The sequence below is a fragment of the Paramormyrops kingsleyae genome, unplaced genomic scaffold, assembly GCF_048594095.1.
Source record: "Paramormyrops kingsleyae isolate MSU_618 unplaced genomic scaffold, PKINGS_0.4 ups29, whole genome shotgun sequence".
NCBI classification, from domain to species: domain Eukaryota; kingdom Metazoa; phylum Chordata; class Actinopteri; order Osteoglossiformes; family Mormyridae; genus Paramormyrops; species Paramormyrops kingsleyae.
The window spans coordinates 1,307,934-1,327,577 of NW_027325967.1; the positions used below are offsets into that span (position 1 = coordinate 1,307,934).

The 19,644-nt window shown below is 43.4% G+C and overlaps 1 long non-coding RNA gene across 2 annotated transcripts; it reads left to right on the plus strand.

Annotated features, from left to right (window-relative positions):
* The first annotated feature begins 3,701 nt into the window (after positions 1–3,701).
* On the plus strand, positions 3,702–19,066 carry LOC140584019 (uncharacterized). Of its 2 annotated transcripts, none has more exons than XR_011986070.1 (3): positions 3,702–4,862; positions 5,521–5,610; positions 18,986–19,066. It is a non-coding gene; the product is annotated as an uncharacterized lncRNA (long non-coding RNA). The 2 variants fall into 2 exon arrangements; XR_011986071.1 differs by lacking the exon at positions 18,986–19,066 and adding an exon at positions 6,648–7,548.
* The last annotated feature ends 578 nt before the right edge of the window (positions 19,067–19,644 follow it).

Consider the following 19,644-nt stretch of genomic DNA (forward strand, 5'->3'; position numbering starts at 1 on the left):
GATTCAGCTTGTGCAGGCGTCTCTGTGCCTCGGCCAGATGGTTTTCCAGGGCCTGGATCCAACCATCCTTTTTCTTGAGCTCCGCGTGGGCTCTGTCCAGCAGGGTGTCGGCCTGGTCCAGTCCGGCTTCGAGGTTTTCTCTGGTGGCTCTGGCTTGCTGTTTTTGCTGGTCAGCTTCAGCTCTGAGCTCTTCCAGGGCGTGTTGAAGCTTTTTGCTGGTGTGAGGCCTCTCGCCTTCTTCCGTCTCCTCCTCCTCATGGGGTGGAAAGCTTCTCTTTTGGAGTTCTTGCTTCAGGTTCCCAATGTGATGTTGGGCCTGGACTGCATCTCTCTGTGCCTCTGCCAGTAGTCGTTGGGTGTTTTCCTCCTGCTGTTGGAGTGCTTGCACCCTTTGCTGGAGACGGGACGTTCCCTCTTCATTCATCTTCAGCCTGGCTAGGAGTTTGTGTGCGAGGGAGCCGAGTATTTTGGTTAGCTCTTTACTCCCGCATTTCTGAGTGGGTGGCATGTCCATAAGTTCGGCAATGTCGTCCTCAATTTGGTCAGCTTCTTTGGACCATGTGAGATCGACATGACCGGGCGGCAAGTTGGGAGTCACATCTTCAGGCCAGATACCAAAGTCTTTCCACTGGTCCAGTGGGCTTTCCATGTGGGTCATTGTGACTCGGTCAACAGGAGGGTGGCCGCAGAAATCTGTTACTCAGGCTGGGTGTTGCCTAGGTGGGAGGCCTAACACCTAAATCTGGGCAAACCAATTAAACCAACAAAATAAAATAAAGTAGAACTGGGGCCTGTCAATGGGTAACTGGAAGGGTGTAGTGAACCACGGGAATAGTTACCCACGACAAAATAAACAAACAAAAATTGTTCCCTGGGAGAAGTTGTTGCAGGTTAGAACAGTGTGAGTTACTCTAGGGCCTGAGAGATGCCCTAGTGAGGGGGAAAGGATAAAGCCTTATCCTGGAAATTGCAGATCTGTGGCTATTGACAGTGTCAGAAGACCACAGGAGAAGTTGGGAACAGGAAATGAGAAATAACAGCTTCAAACCAATAGGACTGCATTCAAACGTAGCTTGCTGTTGCAGATCAGATTACCCCTGGGTTGGGCTCTGTTGTACAACTCCGCTTTGACCAGAAGGGGGACCACTAGCAGGTTCTGTTTTATTTGTCCCTATATGAGGTGTTGCGGTGTTAAGCTAGTCATGCAGTTAGAGAGGTTTGAACGCTATCAGGTGTCCCTTCTGTGTAGGGCACGTCCCACAAGCTCAATCCCAGCCAAGCAGGCCCAAGTCCAGCTCCCACTCCCCCGATCCCCAGCAATGTCAACTCGGAAGGGGGTGTTCTGTACGCACAAATGAGACAAGCCAGGTGGGGCTCAGCTTATCGGCTGCACTGCCTGAGACCTGACTCGACCAAGGCTGGCAAAATAGCCTTCAGGTGTCACCCACCCTAGTGAGAGTCCAAGCTAGGGCCGTTCTCAGAACTCACCCTAGACGAGGTCCTGCTCAAAAAGTTGTAGTGACTGCCTGAGGTACCTGTCAGCCTTGCCCTTAATGAGTCAGCGGGTGCAGCCGGGCTGGCGCGCTTTTGGGCGTCCAATTGCTGAGAACTCCCCTTCGGTTCTGACAAACTGTACGATCATAAGCAGTGACAGCAGAGCCACAGGCAAACTCAACCAACAGAGAGCGAATGGTAAGCACCCAGCACAGGAAAAGCTCAACCGATCACGTCCAAAACCTCAACGACTCCCTGATGTGATTGTATATGTAACTGGTTTACTGTTATTAATAATGGTTGAACTTCTATGCAAGTCTCCTTGTTGGGGGAGAGGGAGTGAATGAAAGCATAAAATGAAGTAAAACCTAAAATAAATCAAGAAGGTAAAACAGAAATCAAACCAAATTAATTGTTTCTTATTGTTTAATTGTAAACATCAATTAGTTATGCAGCAATAACCTAATTAGATGTTAATGTGTTGTGATCTAATCGATTTGGTCTGTGAAGTTGATTCCTGCATTCAGGCAAGAACCTGTGTGTCCAATTATGTGTGTTGGTATTACCGGTGTTGACCACTAGAGACCCAACTCAGATGTTGTTACACTACTATGGCTGACCACTAGAGACGCAATTTCGAAATGGAGTGGTAGTTCTATGCCTGACCACTAGAGGCGCACTTTTGAAATGGAGTGGTAGTTCTATGCCTGACCACTAGAGGCGCAATTTCGAAATGGAGTGGTAGTCCAATGCCTGACCACTAGAGGCGCAATTTCGAAATGGAGTGGTAGTTCAATGTCTGACCACTAGAGGCGCAATTTCGAAATGGAGTGGTAGTCCAATGCCTGACCACTAGAGGCGGAATTTCGAAATGGCGTGGTAGTTCTATGCCTGACCACTAGAGGCTCAATTTCGAAATGGAGTGGTAGTCCAATGCCTGACCACTAGAGGCGCAATTTCGAAATGGAGTGGTAGTCCAATGCCTGACCACTAGAGGCGCAATTTCGAAATGGAGTGGTAGTTCTATGACTGACCACTAGAGGCTCAATGGGACGTTGCTCCCTTTGTGGGGGGGGGTCCCAGGTACGTGAGCCTAAGGGGTGGGGTCACTGGTGACCCAGGAGAAAAAAACAAATGGCGTCAGGCAGGCCTTCAGGGCTCTGACCTTTAAGTGGTTAGAGTGGCGTTCGCTGACTGCACTCGTAACCAAGACGGTTGCTAGGCGATTGCCGACGCTAGATGAGTGACATACACTTTTAACGTATGCACACGCCGCTTGCGGCTAACTTCTGTGTCTTGCGCAGTTTAAAACCCCTCAAAACAATTGCTGAAACGAGACAGCGCTCGCGTTACGGCGACGGATCTAAATAGCGAGTTCACTATATCTCGTCGCAAATGGTGCTTAACCACGGCGGGTCTCAAGCACTGGAGACTCCCAAATTCTAAATAACACACACACTTGGCTCACAGCGCAAAGCGGTGTTAAACTTGCTTTGTCTAAAGCAGGCACACACATACGAGAAAGATGCTGATAGGTAGCTAAGCTATCGGTCTTATCTCAGGGAGTACAAGCGCAACAAAATTCAGGTTAGAACTCGTAACAAGAATTTCTGTTCGCTAATACAGAGACGTATGCACACGCCGCTTGCGGCTAACTTCTGTGTCTTGCGCAGTTTAAAACCCCTCAAAACAATTGCTGAAACGAGACAGCGCTCGCGTTACGGCGACGGATCTAAATAGCGAGTTCACTATATCTCGTCACAAATGGTGCTTAAATCCCCAGAGATTGGCTGAAAAGGGTGGGAGGACTGCCCTATAATAATCACTGAATAGCCCTAGTCCTCCAGCTGCAACAGTCAGGGTTCGAATTACGGGGGAGCTAAGGGGAGCTCGGCTCCCCTGAAAAGGACCTGGGCTCCCCTGAAAGCCTACTTTTAGGGGGAGCTCTAAAACACTTTTACATTTTTTGTGTCGCATATAGATTTTGATTTTCTGTACATTAAGGTTCCTGAAATAAATGATGATATTAAAAATGTGTCAATGTTGTGTGTTTATTTGCTCATTACATTACTATTTCCGAACACTATTTTCCGCTGTCTCCTGCTGTGACCATCCATGCGTGGCGGCGCTGCACTGAAATTACCGTATTTTTCGGACCATAAGACGCACTTTTTCCCCCCAGAAGTGGGTGGAAAAAGTCCCCTGCGTCTTATGGTCCGAATATTGCTCTGCTCACGTGCTTTAACCTTCTGGGTTCGAGTGCATTGTACAGCGTACTTTTCGCGTCTATTTCAGTTTATATCTCACTGAAATCTTAATGTAGAATAATGAAAAAACGCTGGCTTCTGTCTTTTCAAAATTACGTTAAATAAAAAAATACATAAAAAAAATCAAACCATGTCACCTTACTTTGTTTTACCTGCATCGGGGGCGTGTAGTACCGCTGTCACCCGAAGATCGCTATTCACATTCTAAATAGCCGCATTAGCGCGTATTCAAATCGCATTCGCATGGTAATTTGCTGAACAACGCAGCGGTGAAACGCGATCTAGATACATCCCCATCAGCGCCATAAAAGGGGGGAGGGATGTGGCCAGGTAAGGATGGTTGACATAAAATATTTTAGGACACTATTTGGTTCAGAATTTTTTTTTCTTCATTTCCCTCCTCTAAAACTAGGTGCGTCTTATGGTCAGGTGCGTCTTATGGTCCAAAAATTACGGTACTACGTTTACGTCACCACTTGAACTTCTCACTGAGTTGGTATTTGAATGTTAGCTTAACTTCAAGTTCAAAACATACTTTATTCGTTTTTTGGAACACTCTGTGGATACTAATAAGAATGTCAAAAAGAAAGCAGCCAAACCTCAGTCAATTTGGATTTACAAAACAAACGAAGAGGAGTGATGACAGTGCAACAGCTACAACTAGCTTGCCGGTGTTACCGCCGCTGCCGCCGCTAAAAGTTGCTGCTAGTGACAGCACCAGCACCGAGGACAGCGAGACTTTGGCGCCAGAAACCACCGCTGCGACCTGCAGCGGACCAGGCGATCATGCAACACCTTTCAACTGGACAACAAAGCAATGGAGTGAGTGGAGAATCAGGAATACATGGCTCTACTCCAAAAATCAGAAGTTAGGATGTACAGTATGCATGGAGGCAAAAAGCCTGCTGCTCGCCGAAAGAGCAACGGGAGTACATCTGTCAGAGGAATGGATGAATGGAGAGGTCAGCAGCGAGTCACAGAATAACCTGCGGGAAAAGATTTACAAGCATCGGGACAGTCACCGACCCTCAACATCCTGGGTTACAGGACGGAAAGCAAAGACAGAAGACCCCAGGCCTCTGTGGTCACTTCTGATTTAAGGTAAGAATCATGGAATTACTTACTTGATCTGTGCGTTTGTGAGGATTGGCCCTAATCCTATTTAATATTGATGTATTTTTTTATGATTGTTATGTGAGTTATTCTGTTTTCATCATGATTTGCATGATGTAGGCCTAAGCGCGGTTGATTCAGAACCGTGGACAGAGCTGTTTGCCCTAACACTGACAACACTGACTGACGCTTGCGTTTTGAAGTAAACGGTTTACTAAGTAAACAATAGGTTTACTGTAAACCTATTGTTTTAAATGCCCGAACATGCACCAAAAGCGTTAAAGTCAGTCAGGGAGGATCGGTAAATACGGCTCCCCCGAAAGCCACTTTGTAATTCGAACCCTGGCAACAGTATTATAATGCTACAGGCAGTGTTTCTTAAAAGGATGTACACTATATTGCCAAATGTAATGGGACACCCCTCCAAATAATTGAATTCAGGTGTTCCAATCACTTCCATAGGTACAGGTGTATAAAATCAAATACCTAGGCATGCAGACTGCTTCTACAAACATTTGCAAAAGAATGGGTGACTCATAGGAGCTCAGTGAATTCAAGCGTGGTACCGTGATAGGATGCTACCTGTGCAATAACTCCATTGGTGAAATTTCCTCGCTACTAACTGTTCCATGGTCAACTGTGGTAGGACACGTAAAATCACAGAGCGGGGACAACGCATGCTGAGGTGCACAGTGTGCAGAAGAGAGAAGACAAGAGAGGAACCAAAAACTCCCAAGTAAGGAGGAAAAAACCTCTGGGGGTCCAAAGTCGACTGGCTGCCCCCCCCCCCCCCGGGCCCTAACATTAATGTATACAGGACAGAGTGGACGTGCTTGCTAAATGCTGGGTATAAGATGTGACGACTACAGTAGTACTTAGCAATACGATGTTGTAGTATTTGTCTGTATCTCAAATGCCACCAATGCATAGTCCAAAATAGCAGAGTTTAGTGGAAGAATTTTCAAAATTCCATAGAAATACCATAATAAAAACCAAATCTAGAGTGTGGTCAAACAGATGAGTAGGCCCTACGACATTCTGCATAAAGCCAACAGAATCAAGTTTGGAGACTTTCCTGAGAGGATCGCTATAATTCTCCATATGGATATTAATTGATGTGCATGCATGTGAATAGCCGTCAATATTTGATGGGTCGGATGAAATATCAGAACAGCTGTTTCAGATTTAGTATCAGAATATAGGGTAGCACAAAATTATGGGCAGGTGTTTCAGATTTAGATCCATTATGTAGTTCACTGGTTGCGCATACACAAACCCTCCAGGTAAAATGTTCTGCTGGGTAGGAATTTTATTTTTTTTTCCGAACACCACTCCCACCCATTTTATCAATATTTCCCAATAAAATTGGCCAAGCGGGGGTTTGAACAAAAATATGATGCCATATATCACCATAATACTGCCTAAGGCTAGCCAGCACCCTCCCCCCCTTATCTTTTTCAGCGTCCAAGTTGCTTAAGGTAGGGTGTCTGTGCAAAGCTTACCCAAGTCGAAGAGTCCATCCGTCACTGGCAGAATCCTGTTATCTAATGTATGATATATGTAATTTATGAATAAGTGGGGTTATGCTTCAAAATTAAACTTGAGTCGTCATTTGTTTTTCTACAAAGCCATAGTATTTTGTAAGATTTAGTATAACCAAGGGTTGAACTTAAGAATTTTAGCTACTAGCTAACTGGGCTATTTCAGTAAAAATGTAGTACAACATGTAGTTTTTACTAGTTAGTGGAGTAGTGTTCATTTTATTTGTCTCAGGTAAATACCAGGAACAGGTGTGGCTCATCAGAAGCCAAGTGGGATAGAAAACCTACTGGATAGTAGCTCTCCAGGACCGGAGTTGGAGACCCCTGGGCTATACTGACCCACTGTGATATCATACTATGCCCAGTATCCTGAACAAGAATGCTAGTTCCTTAATTCAAAAGACAAAGAAGTTTTTAAAATTGCTGAAAGTGAAGCGGTTTTTAATGAGATACATTGGTAACATTTTTACACTCGCATCTAAAATTAAATAAAATTCAATTAAAAACAGTGAATATAAATAGATAACATAATTAAGCATAACATTAGGCCTAAGAATTATAGCGGCAAAGAATTTTAAGAGTATGGATATATTTAAAAGGAAAACATGACAATAGGAATGTATAGTGCCCTACGCATCTCTGTTATAACTGCATCCACAAGCTAACAAAAAAGCTTTTCAGGTACATTTTATACCATGTTTTTAACGTGTGACAGTGTAAGTCATTTACTCATTTATTTGCTGTTCCCTGATGTTTTTATCACACGAGTGCTTCAAAGTGGAAAACTGAGCAAAATTATCAAATTGTTAACAGAAAACAGGTTCACACCTGCAAACACGTTCAATATTTACATCCGTTCAATAGCCGATATTCACATAGCAAAAGTAGTACATGAAAACAACGTATTAAATTTTTTTTTTTTTACATAGGTTATTTTACATACGCACTATACGTATGTGCTGTTAATTGCTTGTATGTACTGATGCATAATTTGCATTGTTGTAAATCTTCAGGTATTGTGATTTTAGAGATTGTAGTGAAATTGCAGCTTTGTCACAAAAACGAACAGCAGAACAGATCAAAATGTGAGTGACAGATGAGCGTAGAGAGCGGAAGTGTAAGACCAACTGTGTCTTTGAGTAAATACATAGACAGCTGTCAGCATATGCATAACTGAGTACTCTGAGTACTCAGTAAGTACATCCCAGTAACTTCTCAGGCTTCTGACTTATCCTTCTGCTTCTTGCTCTTCTTAAGGAAGGATGGTGCCTTGAATTTCTTTTTCTTCTTGGAAGGGGATTTGGAGGGGGAGCCCTCTGGGGTGGGGCCAGTGGGCTTGGAGGGAGGCGCGGCTGGGGGTGCTGTGGGTGGGGCAGGCGATGTCTCGTTGGTGGACAGAGCCTTCATGCTCTTCTCCAGTTCCTCCTGCCTCTGGTCCTCCTCCTTGCCATTCTCCAGCGGGGTCTTAGATGACTCCGTGGTTTTATTCAGGTTCACCTCATCTGGTAGCGTGTGATGCAAAAGAAATGAACAAAATCTCCTTGCATACAAGCCCCTTACCATCCACTCAGTGTCTTAGTCTGCAGTTCTCATTATAAGGTTCTGAACAGTCAATGGTTTCTCACTAGTGACACAAGACTAATGAGAACCAGGGGGCTTTTCTACCTGTCAGTACATCAGGACAAACAGAAACAGACAGACAGAAGAGAGGTATACAGCTGTGGAGACAGGTGAACAGCTGGTTATGCCAACACTGACAGCATGGACCTGGCAGTTAGTGAGACACAGAACAGTGATCCAGAAAAAGATCAATATAAGATGTAAAAAGACAAAAATTCACATGCTGACCATTTTAAGAGTAGTCTTAATGCCTAATGAGCATTTTCCCTCTTAAACTGCCATTTGACTGTGAAATACGGCTTTCACATCTCCTGATGGCTTAATGCAGTGGTTCCCAAACTGGGGGAGCGCTCCCCTAGGGGGGCGCAGAGGTATTGGGGGGGGGGGGTACCAATGGGATAGCCTCAGGGGCAAAATAATCTCTTCACAGACTGGACGATTAAACAAATAAAGCAACGCAACATTACAGTAAATAACAATATATAAACCATTAACTTACGTGTACTATTAGAGCATTTATGTAATTTATTTAAACTTTATTTTACCAGGTAAATTAACTGAAAACCAGTTCTCACTGCTTTACGTGATTTTCGGGAGAAATAGCAGATAATGCATCGGAACTTCCTGGGACACAAACGTCACGTTCTTCAGCCAATAAGGGCAAAGTTGTGTCGTCACGGAGGCAGTTCCAGTTTGTTCAGCCGGCTGAGAGGTGCTGTACCATCTGTCTTAAGTCGTCTTGCTCTTGCAAGGTTTTTGCACCATGTGACATGGTGACGCGTGACGACGTTTTGCAGCACCGGACAATAAAATCTAACCATATCATGAAAAATGAGGTTTAAAATTTTCTACATGAAGTGCAGGGAGACTATCAAATTAATGGGTATGATTTAGTGTTGTTTTGTGCTTTGGTATAGGCTGAAACCTGCGGTTATCATTAAAAACAAAATGTGGTAAATGTAAGACAAACTTTAATTTGTGTACGCCGATGAATATTAACAGGAATGTTAAATCTGCATTTGCATAATTTCAAACTTATGCTGGACTTTTATTTTTAATTGATTGCTCTTTTTTCTCCCACAGTGGTGAAATTGCACCATTTGTATTTTGTAATTGCATTTGTTTCGCTCAATTAGAAAAGGGAGTTGTATTTCAAATAAAGTTTGAATGCGGAGGGGGGCTCAATAATGTTCCTATCTAGAAAAGGGGGGCCCTGCAGAGAAAGTTTGGGCACCACTGGCTTAATGTATGATTGTTAAAATGGATCTGTATCCATTTGGTTTGCTGTGTGCCTCATATTTGCATAATATTAAAAATGCTAATTTCCAAAAGACTGGGTATACACCAATAACAGTATGACTATATAAGCAATAAGCCAATTATCTGCATGCTTTCACTATGAGCCACTATGAGATACAAGGAGCCTCAAATGCACAGACTTGATAGAATGATTTTTGCTCTTTCTTGCAGACATCTTACAGTCCAGCTACATTTCCTTTCTTTGCATGCATGCAGTTCCTCTGTAGGGATCCTCTGTTGCCTGATCTCCTAAGCCTGAGAGTGAGGGGAAAACGGCCAAACACAGCAGAACAGTGATGCTGACCCAACAGGTGATGCAACAGCCTTTTTGCATGCTGGGTCTCACCTGACAAAGGAGGGTTAGTGGGGGAGGGGCACTTTTCTGGGGAGGAGGCAGGGGGGGTCCCCTTCTCATTCACCAGCTCCTCCCCACCTGACACAGAGTCAAGGAGAGAGATACATATAAAATCCCCATGTGCATGGAGCTGGGTAGGAAAGTGAGGGGGTGCAAGTGGAAAGTGAAAGGAATAATGTTTAGACTTTGTAAGTGATGATTAAGGGTGGGGGGTGGCACGGCGGGGCAGTGCTTAGTACTGTCGCCTCACACCTCCAGGACCATCACGGCTCCATATGTGTGGAGTTTGCATGATCTGCCTGTGTCGTCGTGGGGTTTCCTCCAGGTACACCAGTCCCCCCCCCCCACAGTCCGCAAACATGCAGTGTGTGTGAGTGAGAGTGTGCCTTATCTTGGGTTGTCCCCTGCCTTGCATCCACAGCCTCTGGGATAGGCTGCAGACCCCCCCCCCCCCAACACTGAACAGGACAAGCAGTTTCAGTAAATGGACGGATGTATTAGAGGCAGGTGGGGGTTAGTTTTACTCTAATCAAATTCAGAACAGATTTGAATTAAACACCCTTGGGCTCCTCATGCTGCATGTACTTAAAAGGGAATTCCTTCAAAGAAAGTCACACTAGCCCTACAAACCTGGAAGAAATTGGATTACACACCCAGCTGTTTCCCGAAAAAAAAAAACGCTATTCCTCGACATCAGCAGGAGATGCTTCTATTCAGATATTTGATATGTGATATTCACTGTGAATTAATGCCCCTGTTCTACCTTTACCATCACTAATCCTCAGTGTCTCAGGAAATGGTTACTTGGAGTGAACTGAGGAACATATGATAATGGTTGGTTTAAAGGTGTCCAATAGCAAACACCAGGAATACGAAACTACAGAATGTAGCTGGAATTCCCCTTTAAGGCACAATGGGACTCCAGATCCGTGTGAGTAGTGTTTTACTGAGGCCCTAATGCAGTATGTCAGTGTGTAGTTATACTATGGGACATTTGTTGGCCTAACCATCTTGCTCACACTGGATAGTGCATGATGGGTCAATAAAAATGACAGACTTTTGCTAGCAGGCAGACATGGACAGTAAAACACTGTCTTTCATCAGTGCGAACACGACAGGGTTCTGGGTTCGGTTAACGTACCGTCCTCCACGCCGGATTGTTGCTTCCTCTCAACCTCCTGCTTGTACTCCTCCAGCTCTTTATCGGTGAGCTCGTTAACCACGGCGGGTCTCAAGCACTGGAGACTCCCAAATTCTAAATATAACACACACACTTGGCTCACAGCGCAAAGCGGTGTTAAACTTGCTTTGTCTAAAGCAGGCACACACATACGAGAAAGATCCTGATAGGTAGCTAAGCTATCGGTCTTATCTCAGGGAGTACAAGCGCAACAAAATTCAGGTTAGAACTCGTAACAAGAATTTCTGTTCGCTAATAGAGAGAGAGAGAGATCTCTGCCAGGATATATAGAAACGGAGAAACTCGTCCGAATCTATCCTGGAAACAACGCGCTATACCTGAGAATCTCGTCAGATATAGGGTTTAAGTTTACTGCAGTTTAAAACGAATGAAACCTAAAATAAAATAACCGAAAATTAAAACAAAAGAAAATAACTACTAATAATAGAAATAAAAAATAATAAGCCCGTATAATCCCGCTTAAATGCCTTCGGACTGCCGTGAGTGCAATTAATCCTCAACTTTGCAACCTGTTCACAGTAGCGCTTATTCAACTGCATGTTCGGTCATAAAAAGTTTAAATTGTGTGCTCACAAAAAGTTTGAACCTTGTGCCCGCGTTCTTCACTATTAATGTAGGAATTATTAGCTCAAATAAATTTTAATATTCTCCACCAATATGTTTGAATTAATTAAAGTTTAATTAATTATTATTTAATGCTGATTATTAATCAATTGTTATGCCGAATGGTCGGCTCCTCCAAACTCAATTGCGGCATCCCTGTGAGTCTGTTAATGTGAGACTTAAATGGGATTCACTAATTACCAGTATCGCTTAGTAACCTGGGTTAGAAGGCTCGCCCAGCGAGCTGCATCACCAGGTAATGTACACGATTGGTAGCGAAGCTTCCCTCACGGCCAATGAGAGAGAGTCTCGCGATGTTTCAGGCGAGTTTGAGGTTCAGAGCGTGTAGCAAGATCGCACAGAGGCAGGAACTTAGTGTGAGTACTCAATGACGGAAGCTGAAGTTGTGTAAAAGACATGCATTTATTCCTAACTAACACTACAACTAACATAAGACAGACATTACACCTAACACAAACAACAAACACGAAATAACAGAATAAAACAAACGATGTAATTATGAAAATGCAATGACCGGATTTAAATGAGTAACCTTAAATGGGAAATACTGTTCTGCAAAGCAAGCATAGTTTGTGGAAACACGACCCTAAAGTCTTATAGCAGGTTAAACAGAACAGCTTAAGTTGTTAGAATGAAAGGAAGTTGATTTACTTGGTTGAAGAGTGGGGGGGGGGGGTCTTGGCAGTTGATGGCAGAGCTGCTGAGCTGATGGCACTCAGGAAGGCGCGGCGTTTGGAGCAGTGGAGTGGAGTCCCTTTAGATTCTCTCTCCTGGTGAAGCTTTGTCTTGGGTGCTGTTCTCTGTTCAGCTGGGCCTTCACCGGAGGGCTTCTTGTGGGCTTCTCTCCTCCCGGACTGATGTTCTCCTTCGGGCTGGCGGTTATTCTCTGCGCTGGCTGACGGTTGTTCTGCTCGCCTTTGTTCTGAGGTGCCAGGATTTTATGCTGTAAAGTTCATGAATAGGGATGACCAGGAATTCGACTCCTGGCCCAATGGCTGGCCATCCATTTGGCGGGCTTTCGGAAGGGGGTCTGTATCAGTCCTTTTGAGATTTATGGCCCGACTGATTCTCCCTTTACTGATGATTTTCATTAAGCTGTTATAACTTTTGATACATCCACTTTTATGGTAATCACTGACCAGATTTGCAATCAGGGGTGATTAACAATCAGTTTGACACCAAACATGCTATACCAGCTTCACAGGTACATACCTCATACCCTCTGTATTAATTGATTAAACAATTAATTATTTTATCTATGTGACTGATTCACATCAGGATACAGGTGTTTTGGGTTGCACCTCAACAGATGTTACACTCTGTGCGGATATTACATCAAATATTCATATTACAAACAGCACATCTTATCCATAGATAGGCGTGGCCGTTAGTTTGTGGTAATATCAATATAAGTTGCACATCTGGAAACAACATATTTTGTTTGGTGTGGCTTATGCCAATTCATCTTCTCCAGAATGGATAAGATACACCTTAATTCAGTTCTTTTAACATAGCATGGTAGAAACAAAGAAACTTGGTGACTGTCCACCAAGATCAGATAAGGACCACAAAGGAATGTTGGAAGAGAAGGGGGGGTTTTTAACAAAGTTAGGACACATTGGTTACACTAATTTTCCAGATTCTTCTGGTATACCATGAGAACATATATACAATGGTAGCTATACCTATCTATTTATTTAAATTAATATGTGTTCAAGTACAAAGGGGTAAATTAGGTGATACTCCGTGAACATGGTTATAAGGGTGGCACACAAAACACTAAGATTGTCTAAGGACACATACAAACATAACGTATCTGTAGATTGAGACTAGTAGTCGTGAGTAAATCAATATACAGGGTATACAAAAGCCAAACTTAAATGAAATTTCCTTTAGGGTGTTCGTCTGTTGGGTGAGTGAGATGTAAGGCAGAGTGTATGTGGAGGGGGGTTGTGTGCCAAGTCAAGGGCAATAAAAGTTGGAGTACTGGCCTCCCTTGTTATCTGTGTGTATGTGTTCGTGTGTGTAACCCCCCTTTGGTGCCTCTCGTACCAGGCTCGGCCTTGTCTCAGGCCACCTGGAATTTAGGCCCTGTGATACGTGCATGTGTGATCCTACACCAAGTTGTGATTAAAAAGCAATGAGGCTGCCGCCCATTATATCTGCTCTAGGGAAATGCACTTCTGCGGCCACTAGGGGAGCTCTCACCTTCGCTAAATAATGTTGCATAGTCTAACAAGCTTTATAATCTGTGTCAATGAGCAGTGCCTTACCGGAAATGCTTTCCCTGGGAATTATTGTAAACATGTATCACGTATTATAGGAGAAATACTTGTAAATGAATTAGATTTATTAACTGGCTCCTGAAATAAGGAATTGTAAATGAACTGACCTTAATGAGTATTAATTAAATTAATTCAGAGACATTGCAGTTCATTCCACATGAAAAGTTACAACTTAAGCTAAATCCGCTTAAATCATTTAGAGCATAGTCATAGTGATCAATGAAACACCTACAGTATACACACACACACACACACATATCCTTATGGGGACCGCTCATTCATTTCTATGGGAAAAATGCTAATGCTAACTTAACCCCTACTCAGCTCTAACCATAAGCATACAGTAAGTAGGCAACCAAAATACAAGAGTTTTTGCATTTTTAGTTTTTTCATTGCAGTCACGGATTTTTATAAAATAGAGTTTTCCCTTATAGGGACCAGGACCAGCTACACCTGTACTATTACACAGGCTACATGTGAAGAATGCGAGACAAAAAAGAAGAGCATTTAGACAGCCAGAGAATGTTAACTGCCAGTTTAATTATATTTATTACAGAGCTTATTGAATTGTTCAGTGAAATAAATCCATCCATCCATCATCCATCCATCTAGCAAACGGGCTGGTAGCCTCTCCTCAGCAGCATATGGCACAAGGTTGGTGCTCACCCTGGACGGGAGGCCAACTCAAATGTAATAGTGAATACTGAAAATAGGACAGTGGTGCAAACAGGAGAGATGATTATTTATTAATTTGTTTGTAATTTGATTAATTAATCACTTAATTCACGTTCCACAGCCACTTGTCCCATGTAGGGTTACAGGTCTCTGGAATATATACCTGAAAATAATGGGCGCAATGCAAGGAGGAACCCAGGAGGGGGTGGCAAACCCATCGCATGGCAGGGAATAACCCAGATGGGGACACCAGCCCTTTAGGAGGGCAGGGAATAAGCAGGGGGCGGTGCCAACCTATCACAGGGCAGGGAAAAAGCCAGGAGGGGGTGGCAAACCCATCGCATGGCAGGGAATAACCCAGATGGGGAATAAGCAGAGTGCAGGGAATAAGCAGAGGGCGGTGCCAACCCATCACAGGGCAGGGAAAATGCCAGGAGGGGGGTGCCAACCTATCACAGGGCAGAGAATCTCCCAGGAGGGGCGGCAGTCCATCACAAGGCATGGCAGTTCATTAGATCACAAAAACCTGCTTTGTCAGTTAGACTGCGAAAGGCATTCCTAAAACTCATTTAAAAATAATGAAAAATACTAGAGTAGCTGGTTGGATACAGAACAACAAATTAGGGTTATGAGCATCTCTCCGGGATCCACCCATCTATCTTCTAACCTCTCATCCTGGTGAGCGCTGTGGGGCCTGGAGCCTATCCCAAACAGGACAGGGCACGGGGATGGAGTACATCCTGGACAGGATGCCAGTCATACAGAGGACACATAGACACTAATACAGCCAACTGGACCACATCTACCTCTTCTAAAACATCCATATAGTTTCCTGTCTCTTTCTGACAGCTTTCACCATTTTTCTTTTGCTCCAGTTCTTTGTACTTTTTGAGGTCACAGGTTTTAGTATCAGTACATTTGCAATCTAGAGGAATGTTACCCTCCAACTATGAATTATTGTTTGTGGTCAAAATCACCCCATTTGTGTTGATTTGCACAAATTATAGTATAAATCGATATATTCCAGGTCAATTTTTAAAGTGATTTCAATAAAGGCCTGAAATATCATTATCGACCATCATGTGACCCCAAAAGCCGTTGGAAAGCCAGTAAGAGGCCCATATGATGCTTAGAGCTGAAAAAAGGACAATATGCTGTTTTTGTTAAAAATATCACAGTGCAGTTGTTTTAAAAATAAATCAATGGCTTTGCACAAAATTTTTTATGTGTTTTGTCTAATAAAAACCTGAAGTATCTGAACTTGAACCAATACTGAGCAAAATATCACCACTTACTTTTATGAATGTACGCATTATCTGTGATGTAGAATAAAACACTATGGCTCAAGAAAACAGTCCATTTCTGTATTTTAACAAGATAAATGTTAAAGTAAGAAAAGATGACAAAATATTTCAAACTACATTTTAGAACAGCAAAATCAAATATACTGTATACTGATAAAATTGCAAAAACATAAACATCAGTATATCAAACAAATAACACCAAAATCCCAAAGATGAATGAACACTGAACAATAACTAATCACAAACACTGCAAATGCTCTGCACAAGTGTGACAGAATGCAAGAAATGTAGATGTATGTGGTTTGCTAACATAACATACAAGTAGCACAAAGTGTGGTCGTCTTGCATCTGGTGATCCTGTGCGGGGACGTCATTCACAGAAAGCGTACAAAAATGGATGCTGATTTGTAAGTTGGGGCTTTTCTCCTCTATATGTGGGGAACCCCTGTTCAAACAGATGCAATTAACAGGAAACTTCTTCTAACTTAAGGTGTGAACTGCTTCATCTGAGAAAACTAGACTTAGGAAACAGGGAGCATCAGCGACAAGTCAATGACTGACATCTCATACAGCCATATTGCAAACTAATACACACATAATGAGGATACAACATGAAATGGTCTGGGGGAGGGGGAAACATTTCCACATGTAGGGGGATAGAGGCATTTAATTATTTACAGAAAATTCCGTGTAGCCAGTGTAGGAACCTGAGGTCAGTTTAACACAGATCACTGTCCGTGGTGCTGAAATCTCTACTTGATCGGCTGGTGCTGAATGAATAGGACGGCTGGCCAACATATCTCACTGTGTGATTCCACTGACTGGTACCTTCTAATGCATGGGATTTTTAACAATGAGGAAAATAATTAAAAAAAAAGTTATTACAGGAAACAATATTTACATGCCTGTAGCTTTCATCTCTCACGACAGGAAACCCAAAAACTATTACTTTGTCAGGGATCCGGGACGCGAGAACGAGGCATGGTGCACAGAAAGGGTGGATGATCCACTGGCGGCTCCAAGAACAAAAAGGGGTTTATTAAATAAAACAGAAAACACTACAAACACAGCAAAAAGCAAAAGGACCACGAGGGGTCAAAAACTAAAGGGGATAAATAAAGACTAAATAACAAAAACCTAATACACGTTGAACACTGAAAATCTCAAAACCATCAAACAACGACAATCAACAACACACAATCACAATCAATGAACCACTGGGGAACTGAACAGAAGCAGGAACTAAAATACTAAGGGGTAACGAGACTAACACAGGACAGGTGAGGCTAATTAACAAAGACCAGGGAAACAGGGCACAGGTGAAACTAATAAACTCAAAAGGAACTGATAACAGGGAAACTAAGAACTAACCAAGGAAACAGAAACTAACACTGGGGAATTACAGAACAGGTAAAGACACAAGCAGGGGCACAAGGAACAAAACCAAATACAACGTCACCAGATACAGGAACTAGAAAAACTCAAATGAAACACTAGGGAGCAAAATACAAAGACAGAGGAGGTGGGACTCAAACACAGGACAGAAGGGTACACACAACTGGATGCTCAACACATTGAGCCATATGACAAGACAGGCAACAGGGGAGAACAAAGACTAACATAAAGAACAGGATGACCAGCGACACCTGCTGGTCAAACGGGGAAGGGACAGAGTGGGACAACAGGAGGGGCTGACCCTGACAGAAATACAGTAAAACCGGTCTAAGTCGACACTCGCGGGACCAGCTTAAAAGTGACGACTTAGAGAATTGACGAGATACACCTAAGTCGACACTTCGGCGACTTATGTCTATCTCGCCGTTTTGCCAACTAGTAAATATAACACCATACCTCTACTACACCGCACTATACACGCGAGACTTAAGCCCAGGGAGCGACTAGTGCGATAGGTGGGGATTCCCCGTTTCTACATCGCCGTGGTGACAAGCAGGCGGCGGGAATGCAGCGATTGGGGTGTCGACTTACAGGTAGGAAAATCCATTCATTTGTGTTGTTCGGGATTTAGGTAACGACTAAGGGAATTTGACGACTTACAAGCGGCGATTTACACAAGGAATTTTAAAGGAAACATCATTAGGAAAAATCGGGACTTTTGCTTGAGCACATTGACGAGTTACAAGATGGCGACTTAGACCAGTTTTACTGTACATTCATGTTATATCAAGTATATCACATACTCATTTAAAATCACAAAACACACCTGATTTAATCTCTATATTTTAATTATTTCAATAGTATTGCTTAATTACAGCAGTTAAACATTATCTGTATTACAATGGTACAGAAAAGTTGGGCTTTGGCTTTCCTGAGAGAAGTATGGCCTTGCCAGGATAGATGTCCTGTATGATTTGCGTTCTCTTTCATGCAATTATAGACACGTTTGTATTCATCTTCCTGGAGACCATCCATTCATTTCTGTGGTCAAAACACTTTTTTTAGATTTTTGATTGCAGTCACAGATTTTTTTAAAATTGAGTTTCCCTTTGGGGGACTGAAAAAGCTGGTCTCCACATCGTCAAAATTTCAGGTTTTGTTGCATTGTGGGGACATTTGGTCCCCAAAATTTAATATATACATAATGCGCGCGCACACACACACACAAGTTGGTCTTCTTATCTAAATGGGGACTGTCCATTCATTTCTATGGGAAAAACCCTAATCCCAGTCACGACACCCTTAATCCCTACCCACCCCTAACCTTAACCATAAGTAACCAACCCAGATACAAGACTTTTGGCATTTTTACTTTTTTGATTGCATTCACAGATTTTTATAAAACTGACGTTATCCAAATGGGGACCTCAAAAGATGTCCCCAAAAGTAGGGAAATTTCAGGTTTTACTACACTTTGGGGACAGTTTGGTCCTCAAATGTGATCAATGCAAATCCACACACACACACACACACACACATTTGTATTCATTTCTTTGTGTGGACTCTCTATTCGGTTCTACGTGGAAAAACCCGAATCCCAACAATAACAACCTTTACCGCTCCAGCCTAACCTCAACCATAAGTAACTAGAAAAGATACAAGACTTTTGCCCCCCTTACAGCGCCATCCACCTGGCATTTCCCAGCTGGAGGCAAGGCACCGGAGCAGGGCAGTAGTGGGCAAAGTGTCTGATCTCTCCGCAGCTGCCATGGCTTTGCGCGTATAACGTGCATGCTCTGTCCCTCTCTGCAGACGGAGCCCCCACATGCGCAGGTGCAGGTTTGGCATGAAGTGGCTGGCGACCGGCGTGATGTTGCAGACAGGGACAGGATTGTCTCAGTCCGCTCAGCCTCTGCCAAGGCCTTGGCAAGCATGGCCGGCGTCTGCAGCTACATGTGTTGGCACAACCGTTCCGGGTACCGGTGCCCTCAGCGGGGAGGCTTCTGCTCACTCTACCTGGTGGATCCATCGGGTTGCCCCAGGAAGGCACGCTGCCCGACTCCCGGGGTGCACATCCCACGCACTGGTGCTCCTGGCTGCCACTGTAGGAAGTCGTTGGGTCGTTGTATAGGAAGTGGTTGCAGTCTTCCAGGGAGGTTAGTTAAGAATATAAGAGGGGGGAGACAAAAAGCCCTAAGTACTAATAAGTGGGCAGTGTAAAAGGCCTACCCTTTGCTGTCTGTATTTAAATGCTAGGAGCAGTAGAAACAAAATTCATGATTTGAGGCCTTCATTTCATCAGACTCATGATATTATAGGACTAACAGAAATGTGGTTGAGTGACAATGATGGAGAAGAATATAATATGGATGGTTACATGTTGTTCTGTAGGGACCAGATAAGCAAGAAGGGAGGTGGTGTTGCAGAATATGTAAAAGAAAATTTGCAGGCAAGGGAGCTCACAGATAATA